Source organism: Manis pentadactyla, chromosome 3 (assembly GCF_030020395.1).
Source record: "Manis pentadactyla isolate mManPen7 chromosome 3, mManPen7.hap1, whole genome shotgun sequence".
In the NCBI taxonomy this organism is placed as follows: domain Eukaryota; kingdom Metazoa; phylum Chordata; class Mammalia; order Pholidota; family Manidae; genus Manis; species Manis pentadactyla.
The window spans coordinates 98,287,977-98,314,278 of record NC_080021.1 but is presented as its reverse complement, the minus strand read 5'-3'; the positions used below and the strand labels follow the sequence as shown (position 1 = coordinate 98,314,278).

Sequence of the window (26,302 nt, the reverse complement as noted above, 5' to 3'; positions counted from 1 at the left end):
GTCCCATTACTCCCTAGCATGTTTGCCCATCTGGCGGCTCATAGTAAAGCTGTTGCAATTTTCTGCCATCAGTGCATCCTCCCTGTGTTCCAAGGCATGGAGGCCAGGCACTGTGTGAAAAGTGTAACGTAAGTAACTCCCAAGACATTCTTAATTGTTTCTCAAGGTACAGGAAGTGTGTGATTGTTTTTTGTGGTAGTAAGAGGCCACGAGAGGGGCAGTTCTAAAGAGGAGTGGAGACAGGGGACCAAGAAAGAGGGAGAAGCATGAAACAGCGAAAACCTAGAGATCCTGGGATGCTCTTGCCTGATGGTCTTTGCTCTTGGCTCCACTGACAAAACTCTAGGATCTAACATGCTTTTTTCACCCTCTCTATTAGAGAGGCCAATCCTAATATCAATAAACACTCCCAAGCAATAAGCATGTAAAATATCCTCTGTCTCAAATCCAAGCAGATCATATATGACCCAGATCACAACTGCTCTCCATGCAATGCATATGTATTTTAGGATTAAGTAACTTTTCCCTTTCCCATCTGTGCTCCAAATCTGTGCCATATGTCACCTAACAAGGTATTTTCCATTATTCTTCTATTCAGTTCATTGCCTTTTATTCCTCTTGTCCTTTGAAAATTAGCCTGTCTATAATCAGAAATCACCTCCAATCACAGTTCAGTGCATCTACTGCAGAGATGGCAAATGCTTATTTACAGGGCTGGTAATTGGATTAAAACATTGAAAAGAAACAGAAAAATGGAATGTATTGGAAAAAAATGAAGAACACAAGCATGAAAATCAACAAAGCCAAAATGAATTTAAAAGCTCAAATGAATAAAATTGCTATTAATAGAAATCACTTATCAGTACAAATATTCCAGAGTTTGTGGTCCTCACTATTCAATTGCAATGATATTTAAAAGCCTAAGAGAAGGAGAAAGTTCTGAACAGCCCTTCCATGGTGATAACTTCAAAATTGTCGATTAGTTTCTGTGTATCTTCCAGGTTTCTGTGTATCTGCCTTAAAAAATGGGCAACACATAAATCTTCTCTAGGTGTGGGTATAGTAATACTACTGCAGGGAAGGCACTCCTGCATTAATTATTTAAGGAGAATGAATTATTCTTTTAAATTTCAGCCCTTTTATTTTGATACTCAAATCACAGAAAAGAAAAAACATAACTAAGATCTCCTTTTACAGAGTCTTGCTTAGTGGTACGAACAGGTGGAATGTGGCCTTGAGAGTCACTGGATGGTACACCATTTTGTCAATTCAGGAATGATGGATTTGCCAGGTACTTGACTGCTTCCAACCTCAAAACTATACCGAGAGGCCTCATTTTCTGGATATTCTTCTAATTACATTATTCAAAATGTTTTTCAAGAGAAGCTGATGTTTTAGAAAAACTAAATAAAACACCTTGCAACAAAATAAAACCAATAGTAGTGTAGGAATGTGAAATCAAATAGTCATAACAGGAATGCCAATATCCAGTACCAGGTCAGCTTTGATATCAATGTGATCCAAAGAAACAATGGATCGGAATCAAATGTAAACAAAATCCAGCACAGAAAAATCCAAAGAGAAACAACAGAAATGTTCACACATCAGAAAGCATAAAATCAGAAAATCGAATCCATGTAAGTAAGCCCACTATTAGCAGGCATCTGCAAGCTGTCTGTGCTAGGTCTGCTGAAGAGGCAAGCTCTTACCTGCTTAGCTGGATCACTCCTTTCTCTAGCTCTGTAGACCTAAAGATAAAAAAAAGAAAAAAAAAAAGAAGTAATTAGGTTCAACCCTTTAGTTTGAGGAAGATATTCTATGCTAACATGTAATTTTTAAAAATTGCCCATTTTTTGTTAAAGAAAAAGTTGGAATGAAAACAATGTATGACAGTTAAGCAAGTGAGATGAATTTTGTGTTACTTTCTCTTGCAAATTGCTTATTGTGCTCATTGACCTAAAGTGAAGGCAAATGAGAAATTCAGTTGTGGGGCCCTAGTTCAGTCCTCATCCCTGTGAAATTTTGGTACTGTGTTGATTGATTTCTGATTTCTGTGACATCTGGGCTGATAGAATGTTTACTAGAGCTTATTGATATTATCTTGGGAATTTTGGTACCTGATGGTTACCTTTTATTTTATCCACATTAATTAAATTGAGAGGAAGGAAGAAAATTAATGCCCTTCTCCTGCCACAGAAATTCTATCTAGGGGCTTAATACCAGAGAATCATTATGGGAATCTGTGAAGTCTTTTATTTACATTGTAAAATCCAGAACATTTGCTAGCTGTTCTGCTGCAATGCTTACTGAGATCTATTTCCTTTATTTTTGTTTTTTGGCTAAGCAGTACCAACTGGGTTCTGAAATATTTTAGATATGTGACAGTTTATTTTGGTGAATTTCAGTGGTGTAAGATTGGTGAATTAGGAGCAGTGAGAAAAATTGAATCTAATTCTAGACCCCCTGAATCCACTGGTGTAGGCCAGGAGTTGGCAAACTTACAGCCTTTGAGCCAAATCCAGCATACTACCTGTATTTATATGACTTGTGAGCTAAGAATGAGTTTTACCTTATTAAGTGGTTGAAAAAAACCAAAAGAAGGAGAATATCACATGGCATGTGAAAATTATAAACAATTCAAACTCCAGTGACCATAAATAAAGACACATTGGAGCACGGCCACACACATTTGTTTACATGTTGTCTGTGGCTACTTTCATTCTATAACCACAGAGATAAGTAGTAGTTGGCACAGAGAGGATAAGGCTTGTGAATCTTAAAATATTTAGTACCCGATTCTTAAGAGAAAAAATGTATTGACCCCTGGCTTAGGCTGTAGTTGATTTCATCTTTGGTGAGGGAGTAATATGATAAGATCCTCATAATTGAACTGATCAATACAGATAAGTGGTGATAGCTTTTAGACCACGGAAATAAAAAAATGCATTTTGTCCTGGGGTCATGTAGGTGGCTCATGACAGACCGTGAAGTGCACACTTATAAACAAATGGAATCCTGTTTGTGCAGAAAGTTCTAGGCTGGCTTCATGGCTGTAGTAAAGTTCCTTATCAAATTCACTTTTCATCTTATAATAAGACTCCAAAACTCTCCTTATCCTTTGAGAAGAATATCCAGAACATTAACTCAGTAAGGAATAACAAAAAACAACTCTAGAAGGGAACAAAACACAACATACATACATAAAATGATTTATATGAAGCATTTATATGACATTCAAAAACAGATACAACCAAACTATATTTTTAATGAAAAAATACATATGCATAATATATATATATTCATGTCTGTGCAGTATAGGATTAACCTGGGGGTCCAGTGTAGCATCTAACGCATTCAGCTACATAAAAGATGGCCATTCTGTCCTTAATCTTATTACTCAAGGACTATTGTCTATTTTTCATAAAGAAATAAGTCACTTAGTTGTTCAAGGATCATAATCACAATTCTCATGATCATTTGATAGAATATTAATTTCAATTTGTTTTATTTGCTATTTGATGGAGTGTTAGAAATTCTGTCCCACTTAGATAAATATCTTGGAATGGAGTACATCATTTCTCTTGTTTGGACTTCACTGCAGCAGAATGAACTGCCCTCTGTTCTAGGTTAGATCAAATAACCTTAAAATATCAGCTGCTTAGTAGCTTGTCAGCACCCACTCCAGTCCTGGGACTAATGTGTGCCTGCATAAATAATTTTGAACTGATTGGACTGTGGAAGATTTGAACCCACTAATAGTCAGTTTCCTGCATCCAGAGATCAATATGCAGACACGGTTTCTGGCCTTTGGCAGTCACTGCATGTCTACACAGCACATGCAATATTGTCAAATGGAAAGACCACCATCTTCTGTGCAGGGGGAACAGGCTGAGAAAAGCACATGATTCTCTACAGCCAGATCCCTGAATTTTTTTAGTAATTGCCAGTGCTTCATGTCTGACAAAGCTGACTATATTCCCAAGACAGAGGTGTTGTATATGGAAGTAAGCTGAAACAATTTTAAGTATTCATTTAACTTCCTAAGGCATCAGATATAATTTATTGACCTTTAAAAATAACCTAATAATCAAGTTTGAAAACATTTTTGCTAGATGTTGGGAACATGGATGCATCCTATAAAGTGATAGAATTATAGGCATCAGAAGGTGAAAGATGATAAAGTTGGCTGGTAATGAGATGAGTGGAATAGTCCAAGTATGTCAAAGAAGCAGAGTTTTACTCCAGACCTCCATCAAGGGTCTGCTGTGATAGAGACACACATAGACTGAAGACAGGAACTTACTGGGTCATCTTATAAAGTGACTACCTTTTTGAAGTCACCGAGATCGACTGTCACAAGTCAATTGCTGGTAATTGCATTACCTGGCTTCATCTGATTCCATTGTTCATGTGGCCCTAAATAATCAGGCCACCCTCATTGATTAGTAGCTTGTCCTGGCCAGCAGAACAACTCAATTAAATTGACCCTGTCGCAACGTGTTTCATTGTTTAGCAGATAAGTAGTAAGGATTTATCCAAAGCCTGAGGTAGCCATACTTGGGACATTTAAAGCATAAGCACAAGGCTGCTTGTGTAGAGTGCAGACCGCTGGGTGGCATCAGCAGTTCTCAACTTCTATTGTGTGTCACAGCTATTTAACGGAAATTGTATAGACACTCTGATTCCTAGGTACCACTCCAGAGATATGGATTCAGCATTTTGTGTTGGGGCTCCAGGGATGTACATTATCAAGAAGTACCCACTTCCTTCTGACATTGACAATCTCAGGGAACCTCAGAGAAACATGAAGTTTCTCTTTGGTAGCCCAACCCTAACCAGTCAAAGCTGCTTCTAAGCTTCTAAAAGGGGCAGTTGGTTCCAACTGTCACCACATAATTCATGTGCTTGATGCCAGGACCTTTTAGCAGCCACACATTCCGTGACCCAGTAGAATAGATTGCATCTAACGGTCTTGTCCACCAGTCCTAAGACTCCTTTGGCCATTGTACAAATGACACTTACTCAGCTTCTATATAATTTTGAGGATGAAAAAGATATGACTCTCCAAATTATTTGTCCACATCATGTAAATGTATACTGTAATGTCCCAGAGAATGATCTTGGCAGATTTCTTTCCCTACACCATACCTTGCTAGGGTCCTCACTACCTTATAGCTGTCTGACAAAACCATGTGCAGCTGGCTTGAACTGGCTTGCTTTTTTATTTGCAGGGAATGAGGGGGGACTGTATTTAAAAACTTTATATTGTTAATAAATGGAGGTAATTAAAGGTTAAGTATTTTGCTCATCCAGCCCTTAGGATAATGGCTAATTACAAAGACAGTCCCAATTTAATTCCCCAAATTTAAATTTGGCATCATAGTTATTAAAATCTGAGCTAAACTATAAAAACCTATTTTATTTTTTGTCAATTTTTTAATGGATTTTGTTTGGTAAGTGACCCATCTTGTGTAATGGTGACAAGGCTGGCCAATCAGTAAGGGTGTTATCATCTTCACTGGAAACTCAGCCTGGGGTGGAAAGTCAATCTGATTTTTATTCAATGACTGTGTGCTATGTCTAAAGCACATATTAGACTCAGTCCTTGCCTGCAAGAGGATGCAACCTTAAATAGGTAGAAATAATGCTATGAAAAATGGGTAGACTCTTTAAGAAGAGTTCAAGTTAAATTGTCTAAGGTTCAGAGGGAGGGGAAATTATATCTTGTGAGGACACAAGATATAATAGCAATGGCAGTTAAGCATGGGTCATGTTGAGAAAATACACACTCTGGTTTGGGTGGTCTGTGGATTGCCCTTGGGGAGTGAGAGCAGGTGATGGACCTGTTATCCTTCCTGCATTTGGGTCCTGGCTCTTAGTAAGGTAGGATCAAGTAGCAAAGTAGGATCAAGATTTGCACAACTTCTTTAGACAGAATGTGCCATAAATTGTTTGGAAATAAGATAATGCTGTTTAGCTTTTGACACTGTAGTCTGGTGAGCGCCAACAAGATGGTGTTTTGTTCCCTAGCTTTGTAAAGTCACTCTCTGGGTGTCTCAATTTTTCCACCCCTGCAATAGAATTCTTACAGTTCTTTCTGATCTCAAAGGAACGTCAGCATAACAAAAACTTTCATTTGCTTAGGACTTCTCCCTCCCAAAACAACCCATATGTTATCTCTTTTGATTTATATAACCAACCTTTCAGGAAATTTGGGCTGAAATTTTAATCTTTATTTTGCAGATGAGGAAGCAAGCTGAGAGATGAAAAGCTAGTTGTCCGAGGCCATGCTGCTTTCAGTGAGAGCCAGGATTCAGACCCACATTTACTGCCACTAACCCCCTACGTGGTGGCCGTCTCCTCTCAGTAAGGAATGAGTAAGGGTGGATATAAAAATCACTTTGTAATAGAAGCAATGTTAAAACTCTGTTAACTATAAGGCAACGAATTTTCATGCTCCAGTTACTAGATTATTGTACATGTAACTTTTGAGAAAAAAAAATAAATCATTACAGCAAAGCAAAGAGTAACATGACAACAAATAAAAGCTAGCATCAGAGAACATAAAATAGAAATAGTTGTAACAACCAGATATTAAGTGCCTTTGATGTGAACCAACATTTAATACACATGCTGCTTTTTGCCAAAACTCCTCAACATGGATTCATCAGGCCTCTAAATATGCCTTCCACTTTATTATAGGAAACATGACAGATAGAGGACTAAGTTAAATGGCACCAAGAAGAAGCCACCCATCAAATCCAGAAGATGGAACAACTTTCTTGGCTTCTTTAACAGATCAAGGTCATATACTGTAGGATGGGGTTGAGAAATGCAGTGGGTGGGGGTGGAGAGGGGAAGAATTAAAAAGAGACTTGAGGAGGATTTGGGGTGCTATCTCGATTGTGAGGTGATCTAATGGAGGATCCCACATAATAAAACTTAACTAATTGTACATTTAAAAATATGTACAGTTTACTGAATATCAGCTGTGCTTCAGTGAAACTGTTAAAAATGTTAATAGTGAAAGTGATTCAAAGGAGTACAGAAATGCTCATTCTAAAGCCTTTGGATAACTTAGTCTCTCCCTCTAGGATGGTGTTTTGCCTGGACTGTCCATTTCATCTGTTTGAACAGAAAATGAAAAGACTGGTGTGGCTGAATCTGTGCCTCTTTGGGGCACAATATCTGAGCAATGAATGTAGCCAAAAGGATCATGCTACTGATGTGCAGAGAATCACAGGGTTAGTGTTCATAGTAAAAAGCCAAAACGAAGTGCCATCCTGAGATGCCCCAAAAATCCCAACTGGAAAATAGAATGCACTGTGGTCCTAGTGACCCATTTGCATCTGCCCTCCTCGGGCTCCACCTTGTGCATTTCCCCCCTGCACTCCAGCAGACTGGGGGCTCATGCAGGGACACTCACAGCACTCCTTTGGAAAACCGAATTTGCATGAGCCCATGCACTAGAGAGTGTTGAAAAGATCCATTAGTAAGTATAATATAACCCCTGCAGATCAAAATAAAAAGGCCCCTTGAAATTTTGGGAACATATTCAATAACTCCAGTGACATTCTTTAAGTTATAGGAAATATTTCAACGCTGATTTATAGTTGTGACCAGCTTGGCAACTATCCCAGTGGCCTCTTGTGCTTAAAAGCATCTCCATTTCAATGTGCTGACACCTGAGAACACTAGCCACCGTCACTAACACATATGCTGTCGTTTGTTTGGAATGAGCTGAATGCAGGAATATGTTTTGAATATATATATATATATTTCTAAAACAATGCATGGTCAATTTTCACAACATCCAATCACTAGAGGCAGTCACTAAAAAAGGAAGAAGCTGGTTCCAAACATTTTTCCTGATTCTATGACATATTGTTTCTAAAAAGTTAGCTGTTTGGGTAATAATAAGTGTAACAGCCATAGTCATAATATCACTGGGTTGATTCATTTATTCAAATAGCATGGTGCCTTCCAACCTGACATCCTAAAACGTTTTCAGATGAAACGGGGTTTCCCAGAAGGCCTATTTGTTATTATTGCCCTCTGGCATGTTCCTATCTGCCTTATTCTGGAGGGCCTTTGGCTTATAAATGTATGCCGTGGTGTGTGTGCACGGGGTACGTGCCACAGGCGACCCTGAGACCAGGCTACCAGGTGAATCAGCATCTTCGTTACTAACACACAGCCTTCCTCCCCAGGTGGGAATCTTAGCTGTTTCTGAGACGAGTCACTTGGAGGCTCCTTCCCTCCTCATCTGCTGTTCCTCTTACCTCTTGAGACTGTCTTGCTTTCCGGTATATGCGCAAAGGACAGCACGGGGGGTTGAGGAGGTCACACGTGGGTCGGAGGCAGAGCTGTCACCTGGGCTTGGCTTCCTGGGGCATGCAGGGCACTCAGCAAGGAGCTTTCCTCCCCTGTCTCACTTTCCCTGGGAGACACCACGCAGGCCTGTCAGCCTGGAGCTGACTTGACTGGTGGGATCTACAAATGGCATAAGCTCAGTCCTTGGGGCCTGACTGGGGCTCTGCGCCTACAATAGGGGAAGGGTAGAGCTGGGAGGGCGCTGGACAGGAAGAACGGGTGTGGGAGTCAGGTTGAGGAGTAGACTTGGAAACCCAGGAAATGACTAGGAGAGAAACACCAGCTAAAAGCCTGACAGCCCAGCCAGGGTGGCAACGGAGCCATAGGAAGGATCTTTGCAAACAGGAAGAAGGGTGAAGCCAGCCGAAGAAGCCACCGACCATCAGAATCATGGGGCCCGCAGGAGGCAAGAAATCCTGTGATAGGATTTCCTGGGCCTTTAGTCTCTGGGGATTTAGTCTCGGCTCGCCTCACACAAATGGTTTGTGTAGGGCAGTTTTTTTTCCTTCTTCTTCTTTAGAATTTTTTAGCTTTTTCTAGCAAATGAGCCTTTTGGGGACCTTAATATTTAGGAATAATTTGCAGGATATTGATGGATCCAACCCTAGCTTCCTGAGCAATCCTAAATCATAGTGTTTATTGATAAATGATTTGCAAAATGACAGCATCAGCCTTCTTTTAAAACTAATTTGTGATGCACTGAAATTAGGATTAAATAAAATATTTTCTTAGTTATATCAGTATTATATTTATTTCCAACTACAAAATGGTAGTTCATTAGTTACCAAAATTTTAAGGCCTAATGATGGGTCTATATATTGAGGGTTGGCATGGGACTTCCAAAGGGGCCTACTCCCCATCGTCCTGAGGGCAAATGATTTAAGAGATCACTCAATGCAGATTACAATAAAAAATAGAAATGTATGTCTTGCTTAACATATGTTTGCATGTATGTGTAACATATTCACATGCATATTACATGTTTGTAATGCAGAGACATTGGGAAGCTGATTGCAGATGATTTTGCTACTTGCACAAATTTATGAGCATTATCTCTGTTTTTAATTTTGATTTCTGTGGTCTTTTCCATAGGCGAGCCTATTCCTTGGCCCTAGGAGCAGGTTTTGACCTTTTCAGCTCCTTTATTCAGTTTGACATTAATTTTCATCCTTTATTCTTAACAGGTTTTCATTGTACTTAGTGAACAATACAGGGGCCCTGGGGGCCAAAATAAACCCATAAAGTGCCCATGGATTTTAACCAAAGACTGGCAGCACTCCATGATTAAAAGCTTTAAATTCTCAAAGAGCAACATGAGTAATCCAGTACCACGGTGCTGAGTGGCCTCATACTGGCTTCATTTGTTGGTATTGTTATTTTCCTTAGTTACATTTGATTTGCTGGAATGATGATGATTTTAGTTTGTGCCATTAATGTGAAGCTGTCTCTGTACTGCAAAAATGCCTTAGCCATTTCCATAATTTTTTAAACTACTCATATCTGACTTTGGGAGGCAAAAAAATGAAGAATCAGGTACGAAGGTAGATTGACTTAAACCAGCCACCTGGGGCCTTCTACCATGAAGGCAAGTGTATCTGCAGAACGGGAGGTGGATGGTTCAGATGGTTTTCTATCCTGGTTTGTTTTCTACACAGCTATTTTTAAGATCTCTGGGACCCTAAAGTATTCCTCAATGGTCCATTCCAGTGTTACAATAAAAAAAGTACATGTGGCAATTTCTAGCTGAACTTTACTTCTGCGCTTTCTCCTTTGCCCATTTTTACAAAAATAGAGAAAATCCAATTGGTATCTTCTCTGTAATAGTGCTTCAAATACCCAAGGGTTGCTAGAAAGGTAGTTTTTGGCTCCGTTTTTACAGGTCAAAACACCCCTGTCTGTTATCATTAATCTTTCATCACAGAGCTTGTTGTATATCTTCATTGTGTTCAATTTCCGTATTCATTTTTTAAAAACTTTAGCCCCCACACTGGTCGCAATGAAGAGTGTCACAACATGCATTTGAACTGAGGAGTTGTTTCACTTCTTGCTTCATATTATTCTGAAGAGAAGACTGTTGTTACTATCATTATATCCATATGGCTACCTTTTCCAGTTGCTGAAGATAAATCTTCAGCTTGAAATGTGCTAGGACATTTTCATGTTTTTGCCTACTTACCTTTTACCCAGATTGTGAATGGATTCATAACTTTATGACATTAAGGGTGTTAGTAAGCATCTACCTTCAGGGTTTTTTATCCTTAACCTACTTATTTTGAGAGCTCAAAGTTCTTTGAGGTAAGCAGCAGAAGGCTAAGTAAATGTAAGTTTTCAAAGTCAGTATCTTTTTCAAAATGTCACTTATAACAAAATGGATTTCTTTTGTTCCAATAAGCTAACTACTGATAGCAAACTGAAGATGACACGCTGAAGAATCTATTTGTGCTCTAATTCCATAATAGGTCACTACTGTTGAGAAAGAAATACAATATTTCTGCTACATGCTGTGATTCATCTCCGAGGGAAAGGATAGATATCCAGGGACAGGGACAAGAGTCTCTGATATCAGTAATAAGTCATTTCAAACATGAAGTCAGTCTCAAGATTTTTTCCAATGGGTCAGCCTATGGAGGCTTTGCTTACCATCCCACTGTGTAATTTCCTGTGTCCACACACCCTCTTTTCTGACAGCTGGGCATTATGTGAGAAATAATGAACTTAGCTATGTCTTCCTGTTTGTTTTCCTCTTGGTTCAATTGCTGACATAGACATTCTTTGGGACACAAGCTATGGGATTGGACAGTGTTAGGAGCCAGAGTCAATGCCATAGGACTTTAACAATGACCAACATTTAAAGACTTTTGAGTGTTTCCTGAAGATCACATCCTCATAATCAGTGTATGACTACCCTAGATTTTCTTGTTGTTGTTTTTTTTTCTTTTGGAGAAACTGAGAAGGAGTTGTAACTTTTGAGATGATTTAACTTGTGGCTGCTTGCTATTGAACAACCACAGAGAAATAACCAAAGATTAATAAATGTTGCTCAATTTCATGGTTGTTTTTCCTGAGCACGTTCTTCCTCAGTGTTTTGAGTGTACAGAGCAGCTGCAAGCTTAAAATGAAAGGTTTTTCAAGTTCACATCTTAGCCCCTGTAATATTTCAGTTAAGCCTGCCTGAGGACTTCCTCCCTTTCTTTGATGGAAATAATAAACTATGATGAGTTCACACTAACAGCTCTCATTCCCACCACCATCTTATTTCTAAGAAGTGAAACAATAGCTCCTTATATTGCTGAAAATAAGACCCTCCAGAACAGCAAGATCAGACTGAGAAGCTGGAATGGGGCTTTCTTCATACAAAATGCCACACGGTCATGGAAAGACATCTTGACTTTGAGTTGCCATGGATGCATTAGGATGTTGCAGTGACATTCCTCTCTGTCCACAAGTGGTTAATGTACACCCCAATTAACACATCCGGAAGCAGAGGTAATGTTCTGATATCATCAGGCAGCCCCTAAGTCCCCGTGCCTATCGATCCTTCCCCCACTGCTTGTCAGAAAGGAGATCACAATATTTTTGCCATGTTGTGACCTTTTCTTTTTCATTTTTATACCTGTTTCTGTCAATTTAGGATTAAAATATCCCTCAAGGAAAGACACCACTTGCACAAAGACTGGGTCTACACACAAGAGGTCAGTTTTAGTGAGAAATGAGACTTCTTAGGCACAAAAATGTCTTTCCGGTACAAGTCATGTTCTTCCTCATACACCTGCCACTCCTGCTGGGCCTACGCATTTGCGCTGTCTTGTGGTGACTGACGCACCAGGATATGGGGGTGAATAGCTTCCACTAGGAGATAGGTCAGCACTCTAAGATCTCAGACAGCAGCCGCACTCTCCCTGAAGAGCAAGGTCACCAGGTAGAAGTTCAAAGGGGACAGCCACTGCTGGCTTTTTACTCCTTGAGACGTCATGAAGGTTTTGGGCAGGTATCTGTCATCTAGAGTTTTCTGACCTGGGCCATGGTTGTGAGCCTTTCAGAGTAACATCTGAGTGCATTTCTTTGTGTGGATTGTTCTATCCTGGACAAATGCAGGTGCACTGTTGTGCGGAGAGACTCTCTATTCCCGTGGCTGGCCCGTAGATTGGATGCTGTTGGAGCCCCACCCAGATCGCCCTGACCAGGCTGATGCTCCCATCTGTGCAGTCGCTCTGAGTGTTGGCTCTCAGCTGCTCTCCTCTCCAGGGACTTGTCTTGGCCCCTGGGAGCCACTGAACCCAAGAGATACCTGAGAGGTTACTTCCTATGTGCAAACTCCACTGCCCTGGATGGGGCTGTGTTCAGCAAATGACAGTCTGAACGTCCAGCTCTCCTTCCTCAAGAGTGTTCTGTGGGATAAGGATGAGACAGGATTCAGCTGAAACCACATCTTTGCTTGGTTTCTTCCCTGCCTTTCCCTGCCCTCTCACCCCTAACAGGTTTCACCCACAAGTACTGTCTTAACAAATTACCTCCACAGGAATCCCCATCTCAGCTTTCCTGCAAGGGAACATGGTCCAAGACACACGGTAACTAAGTCTACTATTGTGATGCACTAACATTCACAGGACAATTCTAATAATTTATATATTTCATAAACATTCTAAAATTCAGGTATATATAATACATCTGGTAAAATGCAGGTATATATTTACAATGTGAACCAGTAATTATACCCCTAGGTATTTACCCAAGAAACTGAAAACATATGTCCACAAAAAGCCTTGGACAAGAACATTCATAGCAGGTTTATTCATAAAAGCCAAATCCTGGAAACAACCCAGATGTCCATGAGCAAAAGAACAGAGATATAAACTGTGGTGTGTTCCTAAAATGAAATCCAACTCAGCAATAAAGAGAATGAGCTAGTGATACATGCAACCACACAGATGAATCTCAGAAATACTATGCTGAATGAAAGAAGCCAGACACATGAAAGTATATACTGTATGATATACCATGTAAGTGGAAGCCTGGAGTACACAGAAATGATGCAGAGTGATAGAAATCAGATCAGTGGTTACTTTGAAGGGGGATGTGGAAGTGATAGACATTTCTGGGGGATAGAAATGTTTTGCCTTGATATGCATTCATCAAGACTGATTGAAGAACACATGGAAGATCTAAGCATTTCACTGAATGTAAATTATACCTCAATTTTAAAAAAGCAGATGTGAGAAACATCTTTTTCTGAGTTTTATTTTGATCATACACTCATGTTGAACAGGGACTATGACAAAGGCTGCTCAGAGATGGACCAAAGGATTTGGTTGCAGTATCTTTAGCACCCCAAAGCATCTGTTCCATGTGTTCCATTTGGGTTCAATTTATTTCAGGTTTACTTTGGATTGAGAGAGAGAGACAGAATGAGACAGAGAGAGGAATATTGTTAATTCTCCAGATTGCTTTAAAAAATGTACCAACCATAGGACATACTGCCACTTTATTTGCAACAATATAAAAAAGTTTCATCATTTATTTTCTGCTATCAAACATTTCTAGTTTACTTACAGCGTGCAGGGACTGAATTAGATGCTAGGAATACAAAGAAAAATAAGACATTTTCTCAGCTTTGAAGAATGTGTTGAAGGACGGGGGCTTACAACTAGCATGGTGACAGGACATGGCGGGGGCAGTGGTAGAGCTGTGTCGTGTACCTGGCAAAGCAGTCGCTGAATGGAGAGGTCTGGAGACATCCATCTGGGGAGGCCAGGACAAGCTTCCTACAGGAGGTGATACTTGAAACAAACTTTTGGGTAGGAACTTTGCTCCAACTCACTCCACCACTTGGGGCAGTTTGCCTCTTCATTTCATTACTTCTAATCTGGGATAATAATACATTGCTGTGTTGCTACATCACCATACCTGTCTATTATTATTAATATCTGGGAAAGGTGATCTACTTAAGTTGTGATCATCTATTAACATATTGCTGGATCACATTAGTAACCCAGCCTAACAGCAAGCAAAAATCAGTAATGATGTGATTTTGGGGATTAAAGATCAAACTGTTCCCTTGGCTTTTCCAGTGTCTAGAGCCCTCCTGTGTTCTCTGGCTCATGGCCCCTCCTGCATCTTCAAAGCCAGTGGTTCAGTGTCTTCAAATCTTTATCTCTGACCTCTGCTTCCATTGCCACATCTCCTACTTTCTCTCTGTATTTGTCATCACATTGCCTTCTCTCCCTCTAACCCTCCTATCTCCCTCTTATAAGGACCCTATGATAACATTGAGGATTCCCAGGTAATCCAGGAAAATTTCCCCATCTCAAGATCCTTGCCCCTGCCAAGTCTCCCTTAACATGGAAAGTCATATACTCCAGGTTCTGGGGATTGAATGTGGCCATTGTTGGAGAAGGGGTATTATTCAGCCTGCCACAGAAAGCATGGGAGTTATCCTGACATCATTTTGGAGAATCTGAGCAGCTGAGAGGCAAGGCTGGTGGGGCCAAGAGGCAAGAGGCTGGCTGGGGCTGGGGGAAAGTCTTGCATGTCACTGGGAGGAAGTTGGCACTGATGCAGGGGACACTGAAGGAGCTTCCTATGGACAGGCTGAGATGTGGGCTTTGGGGAGCCAGTTCCGGTTCAGGTGGAAGATGGCTTGGGAGGGTCTGGGACCTGGTGGTGAGGCCAGAACCTTGGGAGTCATTGCAATGAGCCAGGTGAGATAGGAACTAGAAAGTTCTCATTTCTTACCCAACTGTCTTGCCCACATGGGCTCCATCCTTAATCACCATAAAGAGGGAGGATATTTGAAGAGAAGAAGATTACAGAAGGCAAGGAGGAGGGGAGGGAGAACATGGATTTCTTATTTTCAGAGTTTTGACAGAATAGGTAATCGCTAAAGGAAAATAACTTTGATGGTACTTATTTGCAAGTACTCACTTTGAAATTCCGTTAAATATTGCAACACTGAGGTCACTTTAGACTTGGAGACATAAATATTTTATCAAAGAGCAAACAATTCACTGACTAACCTGATTGGAAGAAGTTTTCCTCATTATGGAAACAGTGACAAATTATTTGTATACAGGGCACGATCTGCCTAATATGCTCCTGTTTTCTTTGTGAATTTAGAGGTTAGACTGGTCAAGAAGATCTTAAAGAACAAAAACTCTTATTATTAAGCTCTTGAGGTCATTTTATATTCATAAAATAATTTGAACAACATTTTGACAACAAGAGACTAGGTAGCTTATGCTTGCTTTTCCTCATTATCACAAGTCAAACATGATTTTTCAGCATTCTTCTGGTGAATGTTCATTACTTTAAACACCTGAAGCAGGAAAGCAGACGGATATGTGAGTTCAGTGTCATCTCTAGGTGAGATGCTACAGAAGCTCCTCAAACCACAGAAAACACTCTCTTATCTCACTTGAAGATTCCACAATGCTCAAAAAGACTTCAGCATTTTCTCTATATTATCCATGCAAGATGTACAAAATCCTAGAACTTGACACATGCTGGATAATAACCATCTAGACTCCGTGAAGAGCAAGTTCTACCAAGCCAGTTAAAATATTAAATACTTGCCTTAGAAAACAATCAAAAAGAATTTATGTGGAATGTTCTCATATATTCAGAAATGGTCACACTACAGAATATTTTATAAGGTCAAATTTTCTGAATTTAAGTCTTTCTCTACTGCAGAAAATTTGAAAAATACAGAAAACTAGGTCTAAAACATTTTAAAAAATTGGCGAACAGGCCAAGATTTTGGTTTACTGTGAAATGGATACACAAAGTTGCTTAGGTAGTCTGAAGGAGATCTGTTCCTAGATCCAGTATATATAGATTTTTATTGATTTTGTTAATAAAGACAGAGTGCACTTATTAAACAGTTTACTAGATGATAGCACTTATTAAAATGTCAATATTATCTTGAGTTCCAGGTTTGAAATTTAAGATAATCTCAAAAAGTGAAGATGTGGTCAAAAGAGAAAAGATTTAAGTGATTGTTTGGCAATCTATGATGGAACATACACATCAGCACTCTTAAAGCCCCAAGCAGCAGAAGATTGGGATATGTAAATGAGCAAAAAAGACTGCAGTGATCCTAGTGGTCCACAAGCTAACTATGCATTAGTTTTTTCGCTAAATTCACAATATTTGGATTTTAGAAAAGACATCACCAGATAGGAATTTTTAAGTAACCATTCTCAACAGGGGAATAGTGATGATAACTTAAAACCTTAACATTTTATGGGGCAAGTGTGGGGATGTATTACTGATATCCTCCAAGTTTTAGAGTGGGATGTTAAGGGTACAACCAAGAAACATAGGAGATTTAACTTTTCTTTAATATTACAACTCAGTGCAAACCTAATGGGAGCAGAAAATTACCAGTAGGATAAAGGACATTCTAATAAAATTCAGCTGACCCTTCTGAATGTGGTTGTTGGCAATTATTATTATTTTTGCTACAAAATTGCTAAAAAAATTAAAAAGACATAAAAGGTATTATAATGAATAGCTTGTATTCTCAAACTTAAGAAATAAAATTTTACAAATAGAATTGAAAACCTTGTGCAAATCTCCCTTCCCCTCCCCCATCCCTCCTTTATTACATATGTGTGTGTATATATCTATATCTATGTATCTATATATATCTCCTTAATTAATGTAGTATTGTTTGATAAATATTTAAACTTTATGTAATTGGAACCATATATGCATCCTTCTGTTTTTCTCACTCAACATTATATTTTTTGTGTGGACAGATGTTCACATTTCTCTTGGGTAAATACCTGGTAGCAGAATTGCTGGGTCATATTAGCTCCATGTTAAATATTTTGAGGAACTCCCAATTGATTTCCCAAAGTGACTGCACCATTTACATTCCCATCAGAACTGTATGAGGATTACAATTGCTCCACATCCTTGCCAACATTATTTCCCATCTTTTTTATTACATTTTAGAGCATGTGAAACTGAAATAGTATTCAATTTTATTAAAGTATTCCATTCTCCTATGACTGGATATTTGGATTTTTACTTTCCTTTTTTTGCTCTTATAAACAATGCTGTATGTATTTTTTTACATGGGTCTTTTTGTGCACTTTTAGGAATATATTCAGGACTGGCATTTTGGGGTTATAAAGTATGCTTATCTCCAACTTTATGAAAAGTTATGATAACTATTTCTTAAATAAGAGTGAGCAAAATGAGTTGATTTAGTGCTTGGATGTAAGAAGGATAGCAGAAGTCTGCATGGGCTCAATGAAAATCATTTTGATTCTCTTAGTATCTGTCTTGCTCTTGGCATGCTATTTCAACACAAGTGATTGCTCTGACCAAAAGCTCACAACAATGCTTTTCACAGGGGGCTTTTTGTTCTGTTTTGTTTGTTTGCTTTATTTTTGCTTTCAATTTCCTTTTATTGCTTCAAATTAAGGCTTTCATAAAATACTACTGAGGGACAAGGCTATACTTTGCATTGTTCTTTATTATTCCTTGGATTTAGGAACAGTATTTGCAGAGCATTAAATCATCTGAAAGTTTTCAGCAGATTGCAATGCAATTGGAGTTCTTGGAGCTAAGCCCATGTCTATCCATACAGAATGAGCAGATTATGGCAGGGCAGATATCTTTGTTGGGTTGTCTAAGGAATCGATCTAAATGGCCACTTAAATCATTTCCCCGCAGAGATAGATGTGGAGGTGGCAGAAGTGAGCAGCTGGGCTGCCACCATCCAGTGGAATCTGGATGTGGATTCTCAGCACTGGAGTGTCCCTGAAAGCAAGTGGGCACAGTCGGAAATTTTGTTTATCCCAGCAGTTTGCTGGTCTTTCACAAGGTGGGGAAGTATGCAGTCAGGACTAAGAGTTTTGAGAACTCCAGAGATACCAGGTGTGATGGGGATCGGCTTACTTCTCTAAACGTGTGAATCATGACACCTCTAGATTCAAGTCTGCAAGTCTGCTCCGCAAGTCTATTATTACATAGAGGTGAGGTTTGTGAAGTTACACTGTCCTCCAAAACAAGCTACATGGCTTCTTGTGCTATATCCCTCCCTATAGGATGTGTCTACATGTGAAACATACAATAATAACAACCTTGGGGATGGTCCAGCTCATTCTTTTCCCAGAGAACATAGTTGGTAATATTGACCTGAGAAATATAAAAGAGAAAATGCATCCTTCCATCTACTTATAATAATCTCCAACCTTCCCAATAGAAAAATGGATCTACTTTTTTATTCTAAGGATGTGAAAGTGAGTATTTCTGAAAATGTAGTTAACTTTTACTTATTAGGTCACTTAGAAAAATGAAAGTCTTACCATTCTTGGCCATGAAGAGTGTGTAAATGTGTGTAGGATTATCTATGAGGATCCATGGTTCCACCAGAGTGAAATATCAGAGGATAATGGTTTCTTTAGATATAGTTCCTCTTTCAAAGAGGAATTGATGGGAAATCACTTTTAGCCTAGCAGCTGAAAGTCCAGCATGGAAATCTCAAGCCTTGAGAAGTTACAATATATCATAAGAAAATGTGAGGAAAATGTAACATTTCAATTCTAGCTCTCAGGGAGAAAGAGGTAGAGTAATCGGAAAACATAGCCTGTAAGCAGCCTGTCCCCCTCACTCGCACCTTATTTCAGTCATTGAATCAAATGGAAAGTAGTTACAGTAATATTTTTGAGAAGATCGAATTTCAAATATGATTGTTCTAATAGTTTGGAATAAATAACATGACATTTAAGGATGTCTTCCTTTGAGTTGCTGAGTAATTATGAAACCATAAAATATTTTTCAACAGGCAGTAAGAGGAAATCAAAATGCACACCTGACCTATTTAAAGCTATAGCCCATTCCTTCCAGAATGTTATATATCATCGCATGCAGCAGAGTGGAAGGGCTGGAGACTGGCCTGGTTTAACATTGTGTATGTACTCATTGCTGCAGTTTTTCTTCAGTTTTGGCTTTTGGAGAACTGGTATGTGTGTTTACCCACTCCAGTCCTCGCTACCCAGTTTTAGGGAACTAGGAAGCTAGTTATTCATCTGGTAGATATGTATAGAAGGGCGCATACAGTAGACCAGGTGCTGAGCTGAGTAAGGGGATGTACCAAGATGTAGAAGAGATGACCCCTGTGTCCAAGGACTTTATAGTATAGTAAAAAGAGGACAGATGTTGGTAATAACACCAATAAAGAGTGCCAGAGAGCTCTGATTTGTGGCTGTACTGGGAGACTGATGAGATTGGCTGCTGCGAGTGGCCGTAGTAGGGATGAGAGCTCAGGGCTAGGTGCTAGGTTTCAAGCAGAGGAAGTGAACGTGGGCATGAAAGACAGCAGTGCCTGGGCAAGTGGCAGTTTCTTTTGTTCTTTCTAGCAGCTGGTGATGGATGGATAAAGGACACAATTCCGTATGTCATTAAGCCAGGGCACTGAGGTTTCATAAAGGGCAAAGACATTTTTACATGAGGCTTGGAGTTGATACATATGGATTTGAGTCCTGGCCTGTCACTAATCTGTGATCCAAGGAGGGGAGTCAAGCTGAGGGTCAATTTTTTCTCCCATTCAGTGAATTAATAATAAATGTTTCACCTCTTTCACTCAGTAGTGAAAACCATCAAGTTCAATGACACTGTTTTTCAAACTGGTATGTAGACCCATGGAATCTTTTTGGACTAGCATTTTTTTTACTTAGTGGTCAGTAATCTAAAACCTTTTAAAATGGAAAAGGAGCAGGCTTATCATGGAAGATAAAACATTAACATGAAGATTTAAAATAAAGCGAGAGATTTAAAATAGTTTATGCTTTGCCTACATTGTGTCAGGGAGGAAAAGTTTGTGAAATGCTGCTTATAGAGGCACTGGGTGAAATACAGGGCACTCTCCAAATGGCAGTCTTATTGATTTGGAATCATCATTTATTGATATTTCATCCTCACCAAGCAAGAACTACACTTTGTCTATAGAAACACAGCTTTGGAATTCGGTGGCTAAATCTTACTCACATTTATGCTTGTACTGACAAGTAGTTCTTAATTTGTTAAAAACACACAGAAGAGTTGAGATCAAATCAAAAGTAGTTTTTAGGTTAAGGTAGTGACAATGTGCATACACACAAATGGGGTGGCGTCGTGAGTGGGCCAAAGGACAGGAAACCTCAGGGACCAGGTTTAGTTAGCAAGAAAATCTTACAGCAGGTGACACTTCAAACAAGCCCTGAAGGAGACTTAGAGTTTGGATAGAGGAGAAATGGGGCAAGGGTGGGAAGAGGCAAGAGGCTTCGAGGAGATAATGGAAGGAGGGCTAGGTTGTCACACTTGAAAATTAGATATGAGTCAAGAAGGAGGAAAGAGGCAGACATGTCCCTGTGGCCCTATTATAGAGTCACGGAGACTGCATGGCAGGAAATGTGTGTAAGCTTCAGTTCACTGTGGCTCACATGGAGGGGGGAGGCTTGAAGGGAAGAGGAATGGGCAGGTGTGTGTAGCTCCCTGCAGGGCAGGGAGAAACCCCTAACGGGGGAGCAAACGCTCACCCTCTGGGCTCCACTTCTTCACTCAACAATGAAATAACGGTGCTGAGGATGCAAGTACAAAACAAAGCCAAAGTATTAGAGGGCCTCTTGGCAAACCAGTGCCATGTGAGTTCCACATAATGATGTGGCCCCTCATTGGCACCTGTTTCAAGTCAGAACATCCTGGTTCAATATTTTATCACAGCTGGTCATAAATATTCCATAAAACAAAACTCGGGAAGTAATACTGGATTTAGATCATTTTTCCAGCCTCAGAAATCGTGGTGGCAATTTTCATTTTCAAAACATCTAATCCATTTCTTAATTATGCATGAAGATGGATGTGACTGCTGTAATATTTAACACTCAAGGGTTGCAGCAATGGAAGAGCTTGGTTGAATGGAGAAGGGGCATGGTTAAGTGCTGAGTTACGACATGCAGGAAACCTATGGGTGTGACAAATGACAGACCCATGCTTTATGGCAAAATTGTGGAATTAGCATCAATTCATTGTGGCTTTTTTTACATGGATTTGTTGATTTTCACTCTTTCTGGGAACATTCTTCGCCTATATTTGTGGATATTTACTGACTGGCCATTGGGGAAATTTTAAGTTTTTGGAATTTGGGGAAGTTTGGGTTTGGTGATTTTCTACTTCTCTCTCTGACCTCACTCAGGACCCCCGTACTCTTTGTGGCCCTTTATCTACAGGTGCTCAGAACTCCTAGGCAGCCTCAGATTCCCTGTCTCAAAGGAAAAAAAGAGACCTAAAGAAGCCCAACAAATTGTTAGCAACATCAGGTATTAGCTTTATCTGAGAATTTGCATATCCGAAGGGGAATAAGAGATCAGTCCTAAACTAAGGGACTGGATTAGAACATCAGGAAAGGTTTGAGCACACCCCCCCGCCGCCATCACATGAAAGTAAACTGAGTCCCCAGGGAGCTAGTGTCCTGATGTTGGTCCCAGCCAGCAAGGCACAAAGAACTAGGACTCTCTCATGGAACCTCAGGCTGGAGTTGCTTCAAGAAGGGAAAGAAAGTTTCAGACAGGGACATCTTTGTATTAAATCATTCGTCCATTCCAGAAGAACTGTATCGAGTGCCTGTTCTCTGCCAGGCATCTGCTAGACAGCTGATAGATACACAATGAACAAGACGCCCTCCTAGCCTTCTGGAAGCTTATCCACTATCAGATAAATCATTCCTTAATCACAGTTGTGATGAGTGTCAATCATGACTGGTGACTTTCTATTCCAAGGCAAGGGAATGGACCTTCTCCCTGAAGTAGCCATTCAACAAGAGGGGATTCAACAGCATTCAACAAGGGGGAATTCAAGCTTACAAGCCAATAAGATCTGATATCCACTTAACAAGTGAGCTACATGGCATCCTACTGCCCTGAAACAATCACTGTGCTTTCAAAAGAGGCCAGTATCCCCAGGAGATCATTCACAGTCCTGGCAGCATATTTTCATTTTTGGTTTGTTTTCACAGCTGTTGGTGGAGAGGAGCTGTCTCTTAGTGTACCAGCTAAATTTACCAAACAGTGCCCTGATGTACAGTTGTCCCACTTCATTTGCCTGTCACTATGATTCTCAAAACGATGTGAAGAAGTTGAATTCCATCTGACATATTCAAAATCATTGTTGATTTGTTGGCATTCACCCAGTTGTCTGGGCGGCAGCTGCGAGGCGTTCCAAAGCACACAGTCAGAAGTGTTTGCTGCAGAAGAGGGGGTCAGGAAAACAGGGGGACCCCCTTGGAAGCTTGGAGAGCTGGAAAAAGGGCTTTTGTTTCTTTTTTCAAGTAAAACAACTCTAAGAAGTCCTCGAACATCCCTTAATATGCAGACAGCTACCTGCTTCCCCTACTTTGCTCAGATTGTGAGCAAAACTGTGAGACCCGATGAAGATTAGCTGATCAGCCTGCTTCACAGAGGTGGATGCCCTTCCAGCGTGCGGTTCACTATGATGGGCCGCTGGTTCCATTTGTTGCGAGCACTGAATCCGTAAGAACAAAGCTGACACTGCTCTGTCTCACAGCAGAAGCTCGGAAGTACACACACATACACACCTAGCTATGCAGTTTCCTAATTGAATCTAAAATGTAAGTGCTTTGTCGTTTTAAAGGACCTTGCTATCTTGATAAGAAAAACTAATGAGATGCCCTTTCCAGAGCTGGTCATGCAATAGCCCTTCTGACAAGGACTCCTATCAGGAAATAAAGCAGAAGATAAATGAGATTTTTCTAATATCCATTTCACCCACTGTTCACAGGTGTCAGGCAGTACAGATTCTATTTATCATGGGGCAGCAGAGAGGGATTTCGTAAAGAAACCCAAAATTGCAGCATTGGATTTTCACCCACAGGTAAACCTCTTCTGTCACCTGGTAGAAAACAAAGCTAGGCCCGGGCTTGCGGGGAGGGGATGATGTCCATATTCCTGCATTTTTACCTTGGGGCTAAGCCAATATTAAAGAAATGATCTTTTGGAAAAGAGGGGAGAAAGGGATTATTTCTGACCATGGGCTATATGACTTTACTATTTATAACCCATTTAAACTGTAACTGTGTCAAATGTTCAAAATGCAAATGGTGACTAAGAAATTGTCATTTAAGACTGATGCCATTTAGAATTTTCATAAGCTATATTAAGACACAGAGTGAAAGAGTGAAGCTCAGCTTCAGATCTGGACAAGGGTTGGGTGTTTTTACAGGAAACCCCTGGGTGTTCCCTTCTCTAGAAGGGACTCCACAAGGATCAGTGTTTAGATGTTCCAAAACATCCATAATTAATAAAAGAGTGCCGCAGACCAAATGATTAGTATAAACAAAGAAAATATCTAAATCTCTGTGGTCCATCTTTTCAGAAATGCACATTTCCAAGTACTAGGTCACCTTTGGAAATCTGACCCTGCCAAGGGCTCAATCAAGTGAGCTGTGGAAACGCATACGGGTGCTCTCCTAGCCCTGTTCAGCAGTATGGCAAACGTAGCCTTTGTGATGGTTAAAACATTTGTTCATATTTCACATTTCAGGAGAACTTCCTTATCTACAGAACTCAGAGGCTATGCCAGCTCCAGTCCACAACAGCTGCTGTTACCACGGACGCGGAGGAGGAACATCCTCCGCCCTTTGAGAAGGGGTGGCAACTGCCAGGCTGGCTGAGGGGTGACGCCTGTGCAGTGAGAGCGCTGGACCAGGAGGCCCGCGAGGCCCGGGGATCTTAACACAGGCGCGCGTGCCCCCGCCCCCGCCCTCTTCCGGTGGACGCCGGGGTGGGGGGAGGCGGCGCTGGTCCGCACCCGTGCTGTCCAGAGCCGGTTGGGAAAAAGACGGATTTTGAGCCAACATTAATTTACTCTTCTGGGAACTTTCACTATTCCTTTTACTATTTTTAGAGGAAGTATGCATTTTAAAAATAAGCACTTCCTCTCTAAAACTCCTATGTATTTTCATATTATTCGTGCCCTCTAACTTTGTAGTGGTAGGCGAGGTGGGGGGAGGACAACGCAAAAGCTGCTATCTTCTACCAGCTTTTCTTTTTCAAAAGAGCTAAAGAATTGCACAAAGAGTTCATTTGCATTTCAATAAACATTTTCTCTCCTTAGTTGTTTCATTTTTCCTATTGCTCCTACCGAGAAAGACATCCTCAGTGTGGCTGTGACACTGTTATTTAGCGTAGGCAACCCCGCGACACTCAGACTATGGCAAATTGGGTAATGTGCATTTTAAGGTAATCTTAGTTTGGCTTTAGGACTCTGCTGGACAAGTGATTCATAGAGTAGATTGGGTGGTGTGTCCTGTCCAAAGTCCCTTTTGCTCCACCACTATAGTGACAAGATACTGGGCAATGCTGTGAGGGAGAAAAACTTGCCTCAAATGATACATAGAAGATCACTGTATTTCAAAGTCCCGTCAGTGCTGAGACTCATATCCTTGTCAAGGCAAAGGGAATCACGCTTTTCTGATCCTCAGTCTATGTCAGGTATGCTTCCTGTTTTCTTTTTTTATTCCAGGATGGTCTTGATTGACTACTGAATAAATGAATGAATCAATCAATCATTTACTGACCATCTATTACTAGGTATCTAGCAGGTACTCAGAATCAGAAATAAAAGCTGTGTCTTTCCTCTCAAAGTGTTTATGATCTAGTTTGAAAGCTTATTTAAATAAACAGTGTGGAAAATTATATGATAGCAGAAAACACAGGATGCTTCAGGAGGACAGGAAGGGAGACCTAATCCAGCCTGAGGGTCACTGAGTTAAATCCTGCTATTTATTTTAACCCACTTTCATCTAAAAATGATAACAAGGGGTTGGGATGAGGCATATGGGGTAAACTGATAATCAGATATCTGATTTAAACTCTCTTTAGCACCTTGCCAGTAGGGAGAAAGAAAGGAGTACTTAGCATGTTCTAGACACTCTGCCAAGTGTAGGCGAGCATTATGAAGTTTACTTCCTAAAAACAACATGACAAAGTACTATATTATTTTCATTTTACAGAAATTACACAGAAGGTTAAATAATTTGTCGAAGACCACACTATGAAGTGGAGTTATACAACTTAAACTTTAATCTGTCTGTATACAAAGTCTATAATGTTTTCTCACCACCACATGCTGCCTTCCAAATAAAAAACATTATTACTGTTCTTGATGAGCTCAGACTAGGAGAAGTTGGGGAAAGTTTATATTTACCTAGAATATCCAGTGAGATATGCCTATGATCCATGTGCTGCAAGTTCTGCACAGTACAGTTTATGTTCTAGGGGGAGGCTTTCCAACCTTTTTCCTTAAAGAAGATATAATGTACTCACATAATCGACTCCCAGCCAGTCAGAATTTCTTGGCTCCTCAAACCCAAGCAGACAGGACTAGGTGGCAGGCAGAGTGTATGAGAAAACAAAGGTGGGCCATCCATTGCCAAAAACGGGCCAACACACTTACACAATGAATAGCAGACATAAAAAGAAAATCAAGATAAGGATTTTGTAATTTATGAAGTCTATTACATTTCTTTTCTTTCTTTTTCATTTTTAGAAAATAATTTAAGAATGATGGCAACATCTGACAGATTTCATTTTAACATCCATCCATCCATCCATTTGTTCTGCAAGTATTTATTGAGTGCCTATTGGCCTTTGAAATTCAGAAGTACAAGAAATGATTCATGTCCTCAAGGAACTCACAAGGCTACTTAGGCCATTGTGTAAACAAGCCATTATAGAATCATACAGTCCCTGCCATGACCAAGGAAGACAGAATTGTATGGAAGTGTGGAGGAGAGACCCAAATTTTTCCTGGTTGTTGGTGGAGGGAAAAGTGATATCTGGAAAAGGTTTAATGTGGATGCATGATAACTGGGGAAGTCTAATGCATGAATGAGAGATTTAGTTAGTGAAGGAGACAGGGTCTG

At 40.1% G+C, this 26,302-nt stretch overlaps 1 protein-coding gene and 1 long non-coding RNA gene across 4 annotated transcripts in view; one reads left to right on the top strand and one right to left on the bottom strand.

Moving 5' to 3' along the window:
- LOC130682908 (uncharacterized) overlaps positions 1-10,515 on the top strand; it is a 29,106-nt gene extending 18,591 nt beyond the window's left edge. For 2 of the 3 annotated variants that reach the window (XR_008996351.1, XR_008996352.1), the window contains exons 3-6: positions 6,244-6,366; positions 6,703-6,804; positions 7,082-7,244; positions 8,211-10,515. This is a non-coding gene — a long non-coding RNA (uncharacterized LOC130682908). The remainder of the gene's footprint in view (positions 1-6,243; positions 6,367-6,702; positions 6,805-7,081; positions 7,245-8,210) is intronic. The other variant, XR_008996353.1, reaches the window with a different exon arrangement.
- The window catches only part of CELF2 (CUGBP Elav-like family member 2), a 722,220-nt gene that overhangs the window by 544,679 nt on the left and 151,239 nt on the right, over positions 1-26,302 (bottom strand). The window contains exon 2 of the mRNA XM_057498181.1: positions 1,710-1,748. The gene's annotated coding sequence lies outside the window, so the exon portion shown is untranslated. The remainder of the gene's footprint in view (positions 1-1,709; positions 1,749-26,302) is intronic.